This window comes from Sturnus vulgaris, chromosome 7 (assembly GCF_052056855.1).
Source record: "Sturnus vulgaris isolate bStuVul1 chromosome 7, bStuVul1.hap1, whole genome shotgun sequence".
NCBI lineage: Eukaryota > Metazoa > Chordata > Aves > Passeriformes > Sturnidae > Sturnus > Sturnus vulgaris.
The window spans coordinates 41,584,812-41,598,653 of NC_142249.1; positions in this window are offsets into that span (position 1 = coordinate 41,584,812).

Sequence of the window (13,842 nt, forward strand, 5' to 3'; positions counted from 1 at the left end):
GCCGGGCGGCGCGTGACGCGGCGCGCGGGCGGGGCGGGGCCGGCGGAGCGGGCGGCGGGGCCGCCACCATGGAGACCCCGGGGTAGGGCGGGCGCGCCCGGCGGGGCCGCGGGGCCGCTCCGCGCGGTGAGTGCGGGTCACGGGGGAGCCGCGGGCCGGGGCCGCCGCGCGGGAGAAGCGAGGCGGGCGGCGGGGCGCGGCGAGGCGGGCGGCGCGGGAAGCGAGGCGGCGGACCCCGCCGGGGCATCGGGGCCGAAGAGCCGTCGTGTCGGGCGGACCTGCGGGCGGAGCACCGCGCGCTCTCCGTGCCCGCGGGGCCGCCCGGAGCCCGGCGGAGCCGCCCGGAGGGGCCCTGCGGGCGGAGGTGCGGCCGCCCGGCCCCTGCCCCGGGCGCTGCGCGGCGCCGGGCGGGAGTGCGGAGCCCGGGCCCGCCGGTGTCCGCGGCCGCGCCGTGCGCGTGGGGTGTGCGCGGCGCCGCGCCGGGGGCTGCGAGCCCGGCGGAGCCGCAGCGGGCAGGGCCGCCGGGCCTCGGCGTGCCCGCAGCGCCGCACGGCCCCGGGCGCGGGCCGGGCGGGGACGCGGCGGGTGGTGCGAGGGATGGCGGGGTCGGCGGGGCGGGCGGGCCGAGCCGGCGGCGCCGGGCCCGGTGTGCCCGCACGGGGCGGCCACGGGGCCCGGCGCCCGTCCCGGTGCTCCCCGCAGTCCCGAGGTTTGGCTGCCGCCCCGGTGTTCCCGGGGGTCCCTGACCCCGCTGCCGCCGCGGTGCTCCCTGCCCGGATTTTTCACCCTTCACGTGGCCGCAGGACGAGCCGCGCTCCCGGCGCCGAGTACCGGGGAGCCGCGGAGCATCCCCGGCCCGCGCACCGGGAGCACGGCTCCTGGGGCTGTAGGAACTTTCGGCGGTGTTTCCTCCCCCTGTCTGCGGTGCCATCTGCGGGGCTGGGAGCGGAGCAGCACGTGCAGGGTGCGGGGACAGCCGTGCCCGCGGGGACAGTGGCCGTGCCTCGGGCACGCTGCAGTGTGTGCGAGAGCAGAAAGTGCTCTGCAGGTGCCGGTAACCGAGCGCGACTGCCGTGTCTCGGGCTGGGAGAGCTGGGAAATGAAGTCTGGCCGCAATAAAATAAACGCTGCTGCTGAGCCCAGGCTGTTTCAGTACAGAAAAACCAGAGTTGATGACTCAAGCCCCCTCTGGTCCATTTCTCCTCCCGGCTGACGCTCAGGAGGTATCACCAGTTCAGGGGCAGGGAACTGAGTGTTTCTGCAGTGCCTCTGTTTGCCCCATAGACCTTTGTACTTTCTTTTTTTTTTTTTTCTAAATAGCCTTCTGCTCCCTGGTAATTTTACATTAGTCATTGCTTCCAGATTCAAGTGTTTGAAGGAAAAGGTGTGGTTGGACTGAGAGCACTAGTGTTGCATGAACTGGCTGTTCAATTTTTTCAGCATTGTCAATTTTTGATAAACTGCGGTTTTGAGATTAGGACATCACAAGGATGATAATGTTTTCCCCTTAACTAATAACTGTATTTTTAAGGTCAACATCAAATCATATGTTCATTGTGAAAAAATATGAGAACCTGCTAAGTGTACTTGTTTAGTTTATGAAGAGAGAGTACTTCATTCATATTCATCAAGTTTAAAGCGGGGGGAGTGTGTTTTGGGGGCAAAGGCATTTATATCCTGTAATGTTTCTGCTAAACATTACAGTGTTATATGCGAATAAATGTAGCCTGACTGTGGAAAGGTAGATTGCAGTAACTTTCTCTTTCTGTTGAAGTTGCTTGTGAAGTCCTCTATTGCTGCTGAAGTAGGATACTATTAATATTTTTATTAAGGTGGAAAAGCTGATAGGGTCTTTCTGGTAAAAACTGTGTCTTTTTCCCTTTTATCTTATTAGATGTTCAGCATAAATAGCAGTACTGATATCAGAAGTTCTGCTTTAAAACACAGTTGGAGAAAGTTTTGTGAGAGTCATCTTCTGTGGGAGGGGAGAATTTGTTCTAATTTTTCTTAGAATATCAACAAGATAGCACCTTTTGGAGTTTGCATTTTTCAATAGTAATGCAGGATCCTTTTATAACGAACAGTTGAATTCAGTCACACAGTGTAAACAAGGAGAATTATAGGATATGCTACCTTTTTATAGAAGCTTCATGCAATGGCAAAATAGCATCTGTAGTGCATTTTGAGGTATTTTTCATATTCGGTGATACCATATGCTATGTACAAATAATAGTACTCTTAATTAGTAGTGTGTTTGGTGTTTAGTGTAGAAATCTGCATGCACTGAGAGAAGACTCTGGAGAAAAGCTGCATTTTAAATGAACAGAAAACATAAATAAGAACTTCATGTACTTCTGCTTCACTTTATGTAGATTATTTCAGTACATTCAGCACAGATAAAGAGCTAAAACAGTTCTGAAAGATAGGACTGTGTGAGTAATGTCTTAATTTTGTTATGGGGATTTTTTTTTTCTTAATTGTGATGCTGAAAATAATCAAGTCCTGAAGTCCTTGGTTATTTGTTTGGTGCAGGACAGCAGTGGCTAGTTCAAGGAGTTCAGTGAGCTTAACAGCAGAATAGTTTGCTTTAGTACCAGGGCATACTTAGTGTAATGTGGTACAGAAAAGTCCTCTAGAAAAGCAAGCAGAACTCGTGATTCTTGTCTGAAAAAGCATAGTTGTGAGCCTGTTATTGGCCATAGTCAGTATTGCTCAAAGTTCTTTTAATGTAATTTTCAGTCCCATCAGTGAGTCCGGGGGCTTACACGGAGTTTCTGTGGATAAGCAGCTGCTCACGACAGAGCAGAGAGCTGTCCTGGCAGGCTGGGACCCTGCTCTGAGCTGTGAAAAACGAGAGACCCTGCAGTGTCCCTGCTCCCATGGCAGGGCAGAGCTGTCCCGGCAGGTTGGGACCCTGCTCCCATGGCAGGGCAGAGCTGTCCCGGCAGGCTGGGACCCTGCTCCCATGGCAGAGCAGGGCAGAGCTGTCCCGGCAGGCTGGGACCCTGCTCCCATGGCAGAGCAGAGCTGTCCCGGCAGGTTGGGACCCTGCTCCCATGGCAGGGCAGAGCTGTCCCGGCAGGTTGGGACCCTGCTCCCATGGCAGAGCAGGGCAGAGCTGTCCCGGCAGGTTGGGACCCTGCTCCGAGGGACCCCGCAGTGTCCCTGCCCCGGGAGCGCTCGGCCGCGGGTCCGGAGCCGTGGGCGGTGGGAGCTGCCTGCTGGGAACAGCAGCTCCGTGAGCCAGCGCTGTGTGGGACACCGCTGCCAGCAGCTGCTACAGGCAGAACGTGTTTTGCTACCTTGTACAACAAGCATGTGGACATCTCCCGAGGAACCTGAGTTGGTGCGGGTCAGAATTCTGGAACTTTCAGCGCTTTTGGTTAGGTTTGGTGTTTGGTTTTTTCCCTCAAGCAAAAATAAGATGTCAAATCCTTATGAATATGGCATCTACTCTCAGTCTGAAATTACACTGGTTCCAACTTCAGTAATGAGGTGGGAAAAAGAAAAATGCCTGGCACAGCTTTGTGTGAGTGACCAGAAAGCCAGACATGAAGCAGGGCTGCTGGGCATGGCCAGTAGCTGTCACTTGCTGCTTGCCTCCACCTTGATGGCAATGTTGCTGACAACAAGGCAGTTGAGTTCTAGTGAAGATGGAGAGTAAACACAGAGCCAAGCCCAGAGCCAGGGCCTGTGGAAATGGCCCTTCCTGAGGAGCAGGCTGTGCTGGCTCTGGCAGCAGAACTTGGGGATGGAGCTGGAGGGGATGAAGGCACCGAGCGATCTCTGGGCACGCTTGGGAGCTTTGCTGATTCTCAGCTGCTTTTCCTAAGGCCTGCGAGATGTCCTAGTTCATTGGATAACTTCTCATGTCCTTTTATCTAAACAGAATACTCATTTATTTTGCTCAGGGGAGGAGGTGGATAAAGACAGCCAAAAACTGCCTCTGGTGACCTTCCCAAAGCTTTTGCTTGCACAGAAAAAAAATCCCAGTGTCTTGTCAGTTAAATCTCTGTAGCTGGCAGCAGTGTTCAGACCCTTGCTGCCCTTAGTACCTCTCTCTTTTATTTCGAGCCGGATGAGAGAGGCCTGGATTTCAGGAGGAAGGAAGGACTCCATCACTATCACAGGAAATTATTTTCTTTTTTGATAGTGGAATCCCCGATTCTGTCGTTGAAAGGGAGGCTGAAGGAGAAGGGTCTGTGAGGGTGTCTCACAGTGGCTCAGCTGGGCCATGGTGCTTGGCCAGGAAGCAGCCGTGTGTCCCAGTCAGGGATGCACTGGAGCAGCCCCGTGTGTGTGTGTGTGTCCCAGTCAGGGATGCACTGGAGCAGCCCCGTGTGTGTGTGTGTGTCCCAGTCAGGGATGCACTGGAGCAGCCCCGTGTGTGTGTGTGTGTCCCAGTCAGGGATGCACTGGAGCAGCCCCGTGTGTGTGTGTGTGTCCCAGTCAGGGATGCACTGGAGCAGCCCCGTGTGTGTGTCCCTGCTCAGGGGGGCTGTGGTGCTCAGCCCTGTGTCCTGGGTCAGGGAGGTGACCCGGGACAGGCTTGTCCTCCTGTCAGCCCTCCTTCCTGAAGAGCGTGTGCTGGCTGCTGCCAGGGCAGGACACCGGGGCCAGCCTGGCCAGTTTGAGGGCAGGACACCGGGGCCAGCCTGGCCAGTTTGAGGGCAGGACACCGGGGCCAGCCTGGCCAGTTTGAGGGCAGGACACCGGGGCCAGCCTGGCCAGTTTGAGGGCAGGACACCGGGGCCATTCTGGCCAGTTTGAGGGCAGGACACCGGGGCCAGCCTGGCCAGTTTGAGGGCAGGACACCGGGGCCATTCTGGCCAGTTTGAGGGCAGGACACCGGGGCCATTCTGGCCAGTTTGAGGGCAGGACACCGGGGCCATTCTGGCCAGTTTGAGGGCAGGACACCGGGGCCAGCCTGGCCAGTTTGAGGGCAGGACACCGGGGCCAGCCTGGCCAGTTTACTGCTGCCTCTCCTTGCCTTTGCTCCCTGCCAGAGCCTTTGGCTGCTGGGATCCGTGCACAATCTCTGGAGCTGTCTTCATCTCTCTGGTCCTTTTCATTGCATCCCACTTTTCCAGGAAAACAAAGACGACCTCGGAAAGTTGGGGAAAATCCCTTCTTTGTGTATGGAATCTTTAAACAAGGTGCCATTTTAACAGTGTTTATATTAAAAGGCATACTTTTGTTATACGTGTGTTTTCCTACTTTAATTTGAAGCAATTTTAATATATTAAGAAAAAGAAATTGTTATTTTTCTCCAAAATGTCTCCATGACCATCTCTTCCCCCCCTTTTTACTTTGCACATTTTAGAGATTTTGTACCTAGCATTAAGAATTGAAGACCAGTCAACTTCCTGTTTAATTGCTTCTAGAAATAATTTGAAGTATGTCTTTATTTTAGTGGAGAAAATGAAACTGGGGATTGTTACTGTATTTGAGAGTCATTAAACCATTATTCAAGAAATAAGTAAAATTAACCCCCCGTGTAGTGTTCTAACTGAAATGGAGTGTCTTTTTGTGAACCTTCAATTAACATTATAGTTGATCTAATGTTTTGATTGGTATTGTGATAAATTCATTATTAAAGAGCAGAAAAGAATCTACTGTAAATTCTTTGAAAGTATACAAGTTGAAACTTGCTTTCTGCATCACAGCTCAGTGGGGGGATTTTTAATGTATTTACTGTTTGTGCCATGGGTTGGTGGTTGTGGGCAGTGAATGAAATTCCCCTGTGGCTATGGGATCTCTGGGATGTGCAGGCTGGGGGGAGAACTGGCCCTCAGGGCTTGCTGAGTTTGTGCAGAGGAGTTGAGGGCACCAGGCTGCCATTCCCTGCTGAGTGAGCTGCACCTTGGAGCGTGGCACGGGGAGCCTGGTGGGGTTTGCTTGTCCTGGGGCGTCTGTGCTGGCTGGCACAGGGGCAGCTCTGCACCAGCTTGGTCCAAGGAATGCCTTTACACTGACTGGGGCCAGCTCCAGGGGCAGCAGGAGCAAGAGGGACAATATCCTGGGAGGAGATGGAGGGACTGGAGGCAGGAAAGTAGGGGCAGTTTTCCTAGTGCCAGGTAGGGCAAGGAGTAGCAGAGGTCTGGAAACAAGTGAGGAAAAGAAGGAGCTGTGGTGTGATGCCAAATATCCCCTTTTGTCCCATGAGGTCCAGCTGTAAGGAGCAAGGAAGAAGCATTAAAAAAATTCTGGATTTCTGTTTGTTTCTGTGGGTGCCAAAAACTTTTCCTGTCTTTATCTTCTTATCAAAATCCCCTTATGTTCTGTCTGGTGTGGCAAGCCAAAGGCTATCATCTGGGCTATGCTTTTAACAGGTGCTTATAAATGTACTCAGAAACACTTGCATTACACGTGTCCAAATAGAAGGCACCTAATCTATCCCTTAGTTTGCTTTACATGATCTTACTTAATGCCATCTGTGCTCGAAATCTGATGTGAAGGGAGATTTCCAGTTTGTGGTGGATTTCTGTCCTCTCCCCAGGAAGGCAGCAGCAGGCAGTGCATCCTAGGTACTCTGAAAGGAAACCTTTTCAGTTCCAAATTCATGTTCTTCACTGTCTTGCCTTGGGCAGAACTTCCTGTTGTGTAGCCCAGGAATTAAGTATTGGAACATTTGTTATCATACAGATAAATCTGATTGGTGAAACCTCTGAAACAATTTCAGACAAATGCTAGTTCTTTAACTTCAATGTGATAGACTTAAAGCTGAAGCATTTCACATCTTTCACAAAATAAACCCAAGGTGGTATATGTAATGTAACTGGTTTCAGTGGCTCTGGACAAGTGGAGCACTGGACTGTTAATTGGAGATATTCTGTGTATAGGTGTGTTTATGTAATGGTGTTCAACAATTGTCTTCTGCTAATTCATGCTCAAGTCTTATGTGGTATCTAAAGGTACGTAGGGAAACAGTCTCAGAGTGTTTTCATTATGTTTTTTATTTAAAAACAAGATTACCATATATTCTTACTGAGAAATAACACAGCAGTATTGAAATTATAGCATATTGTGAAAGGAGATTTAATTTGTATTATACCAGTGCCTAAACTCCAAATGGGTGTGGCCCTTGGTGAAATAGAGGGAAGTCCATGCTCTGTAGAACTTACAGGCAGAAAGGCAAAACTTAAACTGATGAAATGACTGGAAATGATACCAAGAACATGCTTTTTGTAACACTCACCTAGTGCAGGGTGCTTGTGGTCCAGTACTAAACCTGGGCTGCTGGGCTGTGCCATCTGATCCAGCCCTAATTGAAGGTACACTGCCAGAACTTGCCACCTGTTGCTGCTTCAAAGCCTTCATACCCAGCTTTGTCCTCATAAGTAAGGGAATGAAAATACCCAGTTCCATATTTCAGCTGAAATTGAGAATATTGGCAGTGAGATGAGTGATACAATACGTCACTTGTTCCTGGGAGCATGTTTATATTTCAGATGGGAGATGAAAAAACACTGAGCCCAGAAATCTCAGACTGGCTTGTGAGATGTGCCTGTTTGCTCTATGTTATTTGGACTATCACATAAAGAAAGAAAATTCTGAGTTTTGTTACTTTTTGCTGTTGTTCCTTTGCATAAATCTTAGCAACAGCATACACTTAGATTTGGGAAATTTTACTGTCATTAAATACATTCTTTTCCAAAAGATACTTTAAAAAAAATCCTAGTTTAGTGTTCTTCACAGAATAGGCAGAGTGGCAGAAAAACTTCCTGTGGTCCGAGAACTTGACACTTCTTAAGGAAGTCCTGAAGCTCTGGTAGAGAGCACTGCCTGTTGTGGGGTGCTTTGTGTTCAGGCTGACGTAGTCACTCTTTCAACACTCAGAGTTTTTAATTTAGTTGTAGAACACAGGTTATTTTTAAGCAGGAAAAAAGTGCGCCAGGTCATGTACTGACACTGAGATAAAATCAGAAAACTGCAGCAACAAAAGACCCAAGTCCCAAAATAAAAAAACCATCCTGAAGATATGCAGTTAAAAAGTGTTGAATTAGCAAGGCATGCTGAATCCAGGGATTGGATTTGTTTGATGACCTACTGAGTTTTATTTTGGCCAACTTGAGTGCTCTGGAAGGAACCACCCAGTGTCCATTGGGAGCTGCTGCTGCATTGATCCAGTCTGGAAATGTAGTCACACAGTGGAGGAGGAGAACAGTTTTTATAAAACTTAATGCATTTACTGCTGTTCATAATGGGCAGACTTTAAATATCTTGTTTACTGTTGTAAATACAAAAGAAGATATCCTGAATCACAACTCTCTGCTTTTAGGAGGTGTGAAGTGCATTAGATTTAGGAAGTTAAGCTTAAGAATTTGCCTTGTTAGAATGCCAGCAAATGCTGTTTTAGTGATATAGTTCATTGTGTTAGTCAATATGGTATTGTTTAGTTGTTTTGTATTACTAGTATATTGATTTAATCTATAGTATAAATATTAATATATTTCAGACTGAAATTTGAAATACTTAAGGAAGTTAATTTTTTTTAGATAACAAAGATAATTCAAATTATTGCAAATTTCCCGGAATTTTCCTTTGTTTTCTCTGTGTCTCGAATCACAGGAGTCATATTGCAACAGAACAAAAATGTTTTACAGTGGCAATATTCCAGGTTTTTGAGGTTTTTTAGGAAGTTGAACAGCATGCTCAGTGTGGGATGAGGTGTTCCCAGTTCAGAAGTGCCCATGTGTGGAGGGTGTGTGGTCAGGTCTGTGTGCCCCTCTCACAGGTGGAGCAGCAGTGGCTGCATGGAAACCCAGGTGAGTCTGCACCAGCCCAAAAAACACCCCCTGTGCCAGGCTGGCTGCTGGGGCAGTGCAGGATCACACCTGGGGCTGTGCAGGATCACACCTGGGGCTGGTGCAGGATCACACCCGGGGCTGTGCAGGATCACACCCGGGGCTGTGCAGGATCACACCTGGGGCTGTGCAGGATCACACCCGGGGCTGTGCAGGATCACACCCGGGGCTGTGCAGGGGCACACCCGGGGCTGTGCAGGATCACACCTGGGGCTGTGCAGGATCACACCTGGGGCTGTGCAGGATCACAGCCGGGGCTGTGCAGGGGCACACCTGGGGCTGTGCAGGATCACACCTGGGGCTGGTGCAGGATCACACCTGGGGCTGTGCAGGGGCGCACACCCGGGGCTGGTGCTGAACACCTGGAATCCTCTGCTCTTCGCTCAGGGTTGGAGCTGTTTGCCCAGACTTTACCAAATCCTGTCTTTTGAACTGATCGTTCTCCAGCTCGGTGTTGTGTTTGAGCACAGTGAAAACAAAGGGTTCTGCTGTGCAGACACTCTCTGTGTTTTGAAGCACAAACACGACCTTCTTCCTTGTGCACGGGAGCTGATTGATCACGCTTCAGAAGAATGTCCCAGCGTGAAGAGTTCAGACTGCCCTTCCTTCAGCCGTGCTGCACTCAGCAAGGTCTCATTCCACAGGCCAGCAGCTGCCTTCTGCTCGTGTGGAATGTCCTCACAAGGTGAAGATCTGCTGACTCTGAGCAGGTCACTTCCAGAGCTGCTCTTGCCTCTCGTGGAGCTGATCATGGGTTCTTCCTTCCCCAGGTTCCCTGACACAAGCAGGCCTTGGGAAGAACTTGTTACTGTTGTGGGCATGGCAAACAGCCACCTGCCTGTGAGGGTTTTCTTTCCAAATATTTGACGTGTCTGTCTCACTTCCAAGTCTTCAGTGGGCAAAGTTGAACATGTTGGAGGAAGGGGAGGCAGGATGTGCTGCTGCATGGATTGCATTTGGCCGTTTCCCTCCCTGCACAGGAGCTCGTGGAGGCTGCCTTACCTTTGGTCTCTGGACTTAAAACTATCCTGACATGGTTTGCATCCTGCACAGAATTATAGCCAGAACAGAGATTTTTATCTTGGAAGCAAATATGCCTTGTAAGTCCAGAAATTCAAGGGTGATGTGTCCTTTTCCCCAGTACAAACATAAATACTACATGTGAAAGCTCTGCTATGTCCTGCTGCTAATGCTCAGGAACTAATTAACAACCAGCCCCAGAGCCTCTGCTTGGGCATCTTATAGCAGCCTGGGGCAGGAGGAGAGCAGGGATGTACTTGAGATGTCTAAACAGGCTTCTTAACTTTCTAAATTTTTTCAGCATTTATTTTATCAACTCCCATTGTACTGCTGTCTTTTGGATTTACACTTGACAATGGATTTTATTATTTCTTACACTAAGGTATGAGGTGAAAGTCCTTATAGAAGAGTTTAGTCTGTTGAAATTCAAAACTGTTAAGCTTGCTTGACCTGTATTTCAGAACCAAGTTTTGGTTGGTTCTATACATCAGATGAATAATCATTGTTCTGCAATGTCTTTTATTTCAAGAATCACTTGTACTTAGAGTTTTTAAAAGATTCCTTATGGAATATGGGAAAAAAACCTTCCAGGAAACAGCTAATACATGGTGTTCCTTCAAAGTATTTATCTATTTTACACAACTTTTAAAAAAATACTGGAAATTGGGATTTATCTCCTTTATAATTACATCCCCATAATTTAGCTGAATGTATTAATTCCAGACTGAAGATGCTGTGTTTGTGGAGGCTGGGAGAGAGCCCCAGGGTGCAGAGCACCCACTGCCCAGTCCCTGGCAGAGGATTAGCCAGAGGGATCTCTGCTCTGCTGCACTGGAGCTGTTCTGAAGGGTTTGTGGAGAGTGGGTTTACCGTGTGCTTGTGACATTTGGACCTTTTCAGTCTCTGAAATGGCACAGTTCAGTGGGAAGACAATGCTTGTCACTGAGGATATTTTCTGGAATGCAGTGCTTGTTGATGCCTTGGCTGATGTCTCACACAGTGCATGGAGTGAGCAGCTCTCTGATCTGTAGTGCTGAGGAATTAGTGTGCCTTTCAAAGGCCCTTACTGATGGACAGCCTTGGATGCTCCAAAGTTCTCACTTCTTGCCAGTGGACTTTTCCAATATGAATGAGTCAGTTTGGTGTGATGTGTTGAATTTGTGAGACAAGTTCGTAGATTTATGAACACTAGTGGCACTCTTTCAGCTTTAGGTGTGTATCAGTTTTTCACACAGTTTTCCTTGAAACAAAAGATGTTTGATATGATTGATCTTGTCCAGGATACAGGTGGGCCTGTAAAACTGAGGTGGTGCTAATCCCTGGCTTTATTTCTGTTTTGCCTTTGTCTCGCAGTGTGTGTTAGGAGATGCCGTGACTGTGCCTCTCACCTGGCTGGCACTGATCATTTCTTCTCCTAGATGAAAGAGCACGTCTGTCAGACTTCCTGCAGGGTAGGATCTGTGTGAGTTTATGTGGCAGACTCAAAGAGAATGGTGGCCTGTGAGTGCAGAGCAGAGACAGTCAGATCTCCCCCAGGTTATTGTTTATCATGGCACAGCTACAACTCTGATACTCACCTGGGGGGGTTAGAGCAGCTGTGGCCTTGGCTGGCTCCTGCACTGGACACTCAAGATCAGATCCCTTTTTATCTCAGGTGAACTTAAACCAAGATGTGAAGCCTTGACACAGTACTAGAGGAGGGAGGCAGTGATTTGAGCTAATGTTTTTCACATGGCAGCTTGTTCTTTAGATGAGGTGGAACCTGAACATGTGGGTGTGCAGGTGTACCTGGCAGTGCTGGGGTGCTAAGGTGGGTGCTAAATGCAGTAATAGCTCTGGTTGTTAGTTAGCTGAGCTACTGTATGAAGATACAGGTGTATATTTTATTATAGAGTCCTAACTGAAATGGTCCTACCACAGGAGGAAAGCAAGCAGATCACCTTCATTTGACCTTAACATTTTCCAGTGGCAGAGATGCCAGCAGAATGTGAATCAAAACAGTACTGCCTTGTAAACACATCCCAGAGGAGCCAGCAACTTTCTGCTGGTTTAACTCTGATTAAAGCAGTTTGACTCCCTTTAAGGCAGATATGATTTTATTTGTACAAGTAAGAAAAAATAAGTCGGATGTACCAATATGATAGGAATCATCTCTGTGGATCCTAATAGTGCAATTACAACAGTGGTGAAAATAGCCACCAGTAATTCTATTCTCAAATGGTATATTCACTACACGTTTTTACTTTTACAAAATGTTCATTTCACTGGGGAATTTCCTAATTTGTAATTATAGTGATAAATTTATTTATGGTCATTTAAGACCTGTTTGGTCTTCTCTCAAATGCTTCCTTATCCTTATTTTTACACCCAAGTATTCATAGAAAACAATAGCTTCTCAATTTCTATTTTGAAAGGTTTCTGGTGGTGAAAAAGGATTTGGTTTCTTTATCATCATGACAGCCTTTGAATTCAGGCAGACCAGCAGAACCAGCTACAAATGTGAGAAATAAGGCCTGTGCCAGGTGCAGAGTTAACTTCCATTTCATTCCAATGGGAGCATCACTTCAGATTCTCTGCTGGAAGTGGATTTTTGATGCACTCTGCAGCAGCATGTGCCATCACTGTGCCCATCTCACAGGAGCACCTATGCTCTTGTCTCCAGTTACCTCTTGTGATGACCTTGCTGTCTGCACAGAAACTTTCTTTGGTCACTGTCTGTGACTTGGGTAAAGAGCATTGGCAAGATTAATGCCCCATGCCCTTTGCCTACCAAAAACCCCCACGTTTGGAAGATGTGAAGGCCCGTGGTTTTGCCAGTGTTAAATGTGATCAATCTCAAGGGAATTCCTAGTGGAGAAACTTCTCTCCAGGTGGAGTTTTGTGTTAATTCTACCTTTGTCTTCCTCCCCTGAAGAAGGCTGCATACATAATCAAGGTCATTTGCCAACAGAGACTGTGTTTACTGTGTTTTCCTTAGTCTGACTGAGGTACCTGCCGGGCTGTTACCTGGCTGTGCTTTCTCTGCACACAGATGTTTCTGTCGTTCTTACTTTCCGTGCTGCTTTAGCAAGCCCTGGTTGGCTTGCTTGGCTCTAGCTTTCTCATAACTCCATTATTGTCTGCCTTGGGAAACAGCAGCAGCAGACAGGTAGATTTGTCCTCTCCCCTTAGGCTAGGAAGGGAACATCAACCTTCTTTTGCATTTGTATCTCTTATAAAAGTAGGTATGCTTCCCAGCTAAGGAATCCTCTGTTAGCTTATTTGCATGCCTGTAAGTGTGTCATCCCTTGCACTGCTTTGGATAGCTATGGATTCGTTTGGGAGCAGGAGCATCAGCTCTGCTGGGTTCAGCTGGTTCATGTCACCACATTGTTTCCTATTTTGTAAGACTGGTTCTTCTCAAATCCCCCACTTAAGTTACAGTTCTGCCTACTTGAATTATCTTTCCATTTAGAAATTGGATCAGTCCATAATGATGTGCTCCATGGCAATTTTGGCAGCTGATCTTTTTCTGTTCTGTCTTTTAGGCTCCGAGTTTGTTGAGTAATCTTTTTTATTTAACTGCTTTTTTTGGTCACCATATCCATTAAATGAATAGCTGTGCCCCACCACTCTGCTGGTTATTCATGCCTCCATTGATGTCTAGAGCAGCTGGGTCTTACAGGACCAAGATTCTGGTGGTATCTGTTTCCAATACCTAATATCTATTCTAATTTTGGAGCTTGCACCCCAAAGTGTGAGTGGTCACTGCTAGCAGCTCTCTCTTCTCTGCTGCTGGAGATTGACTGAGCAGTGGTCATGGTTATGCTGTAACCTCCATGAAGGAACTCCAGTTACAAAACTGAGCAGCCTCCAGAGAGATAACTCCTGTGATTTCTCTGAGTGACATGACTGTTCCTATCCTTCGAATTTTTGCTTTGGTCAGTGGGTCTTACAATTCACTGATGGATTAAGATTGTGACTAATAAATTGCAAATATGACAGAAGTCTATTGTGAAGACAGTGAATTGATAGC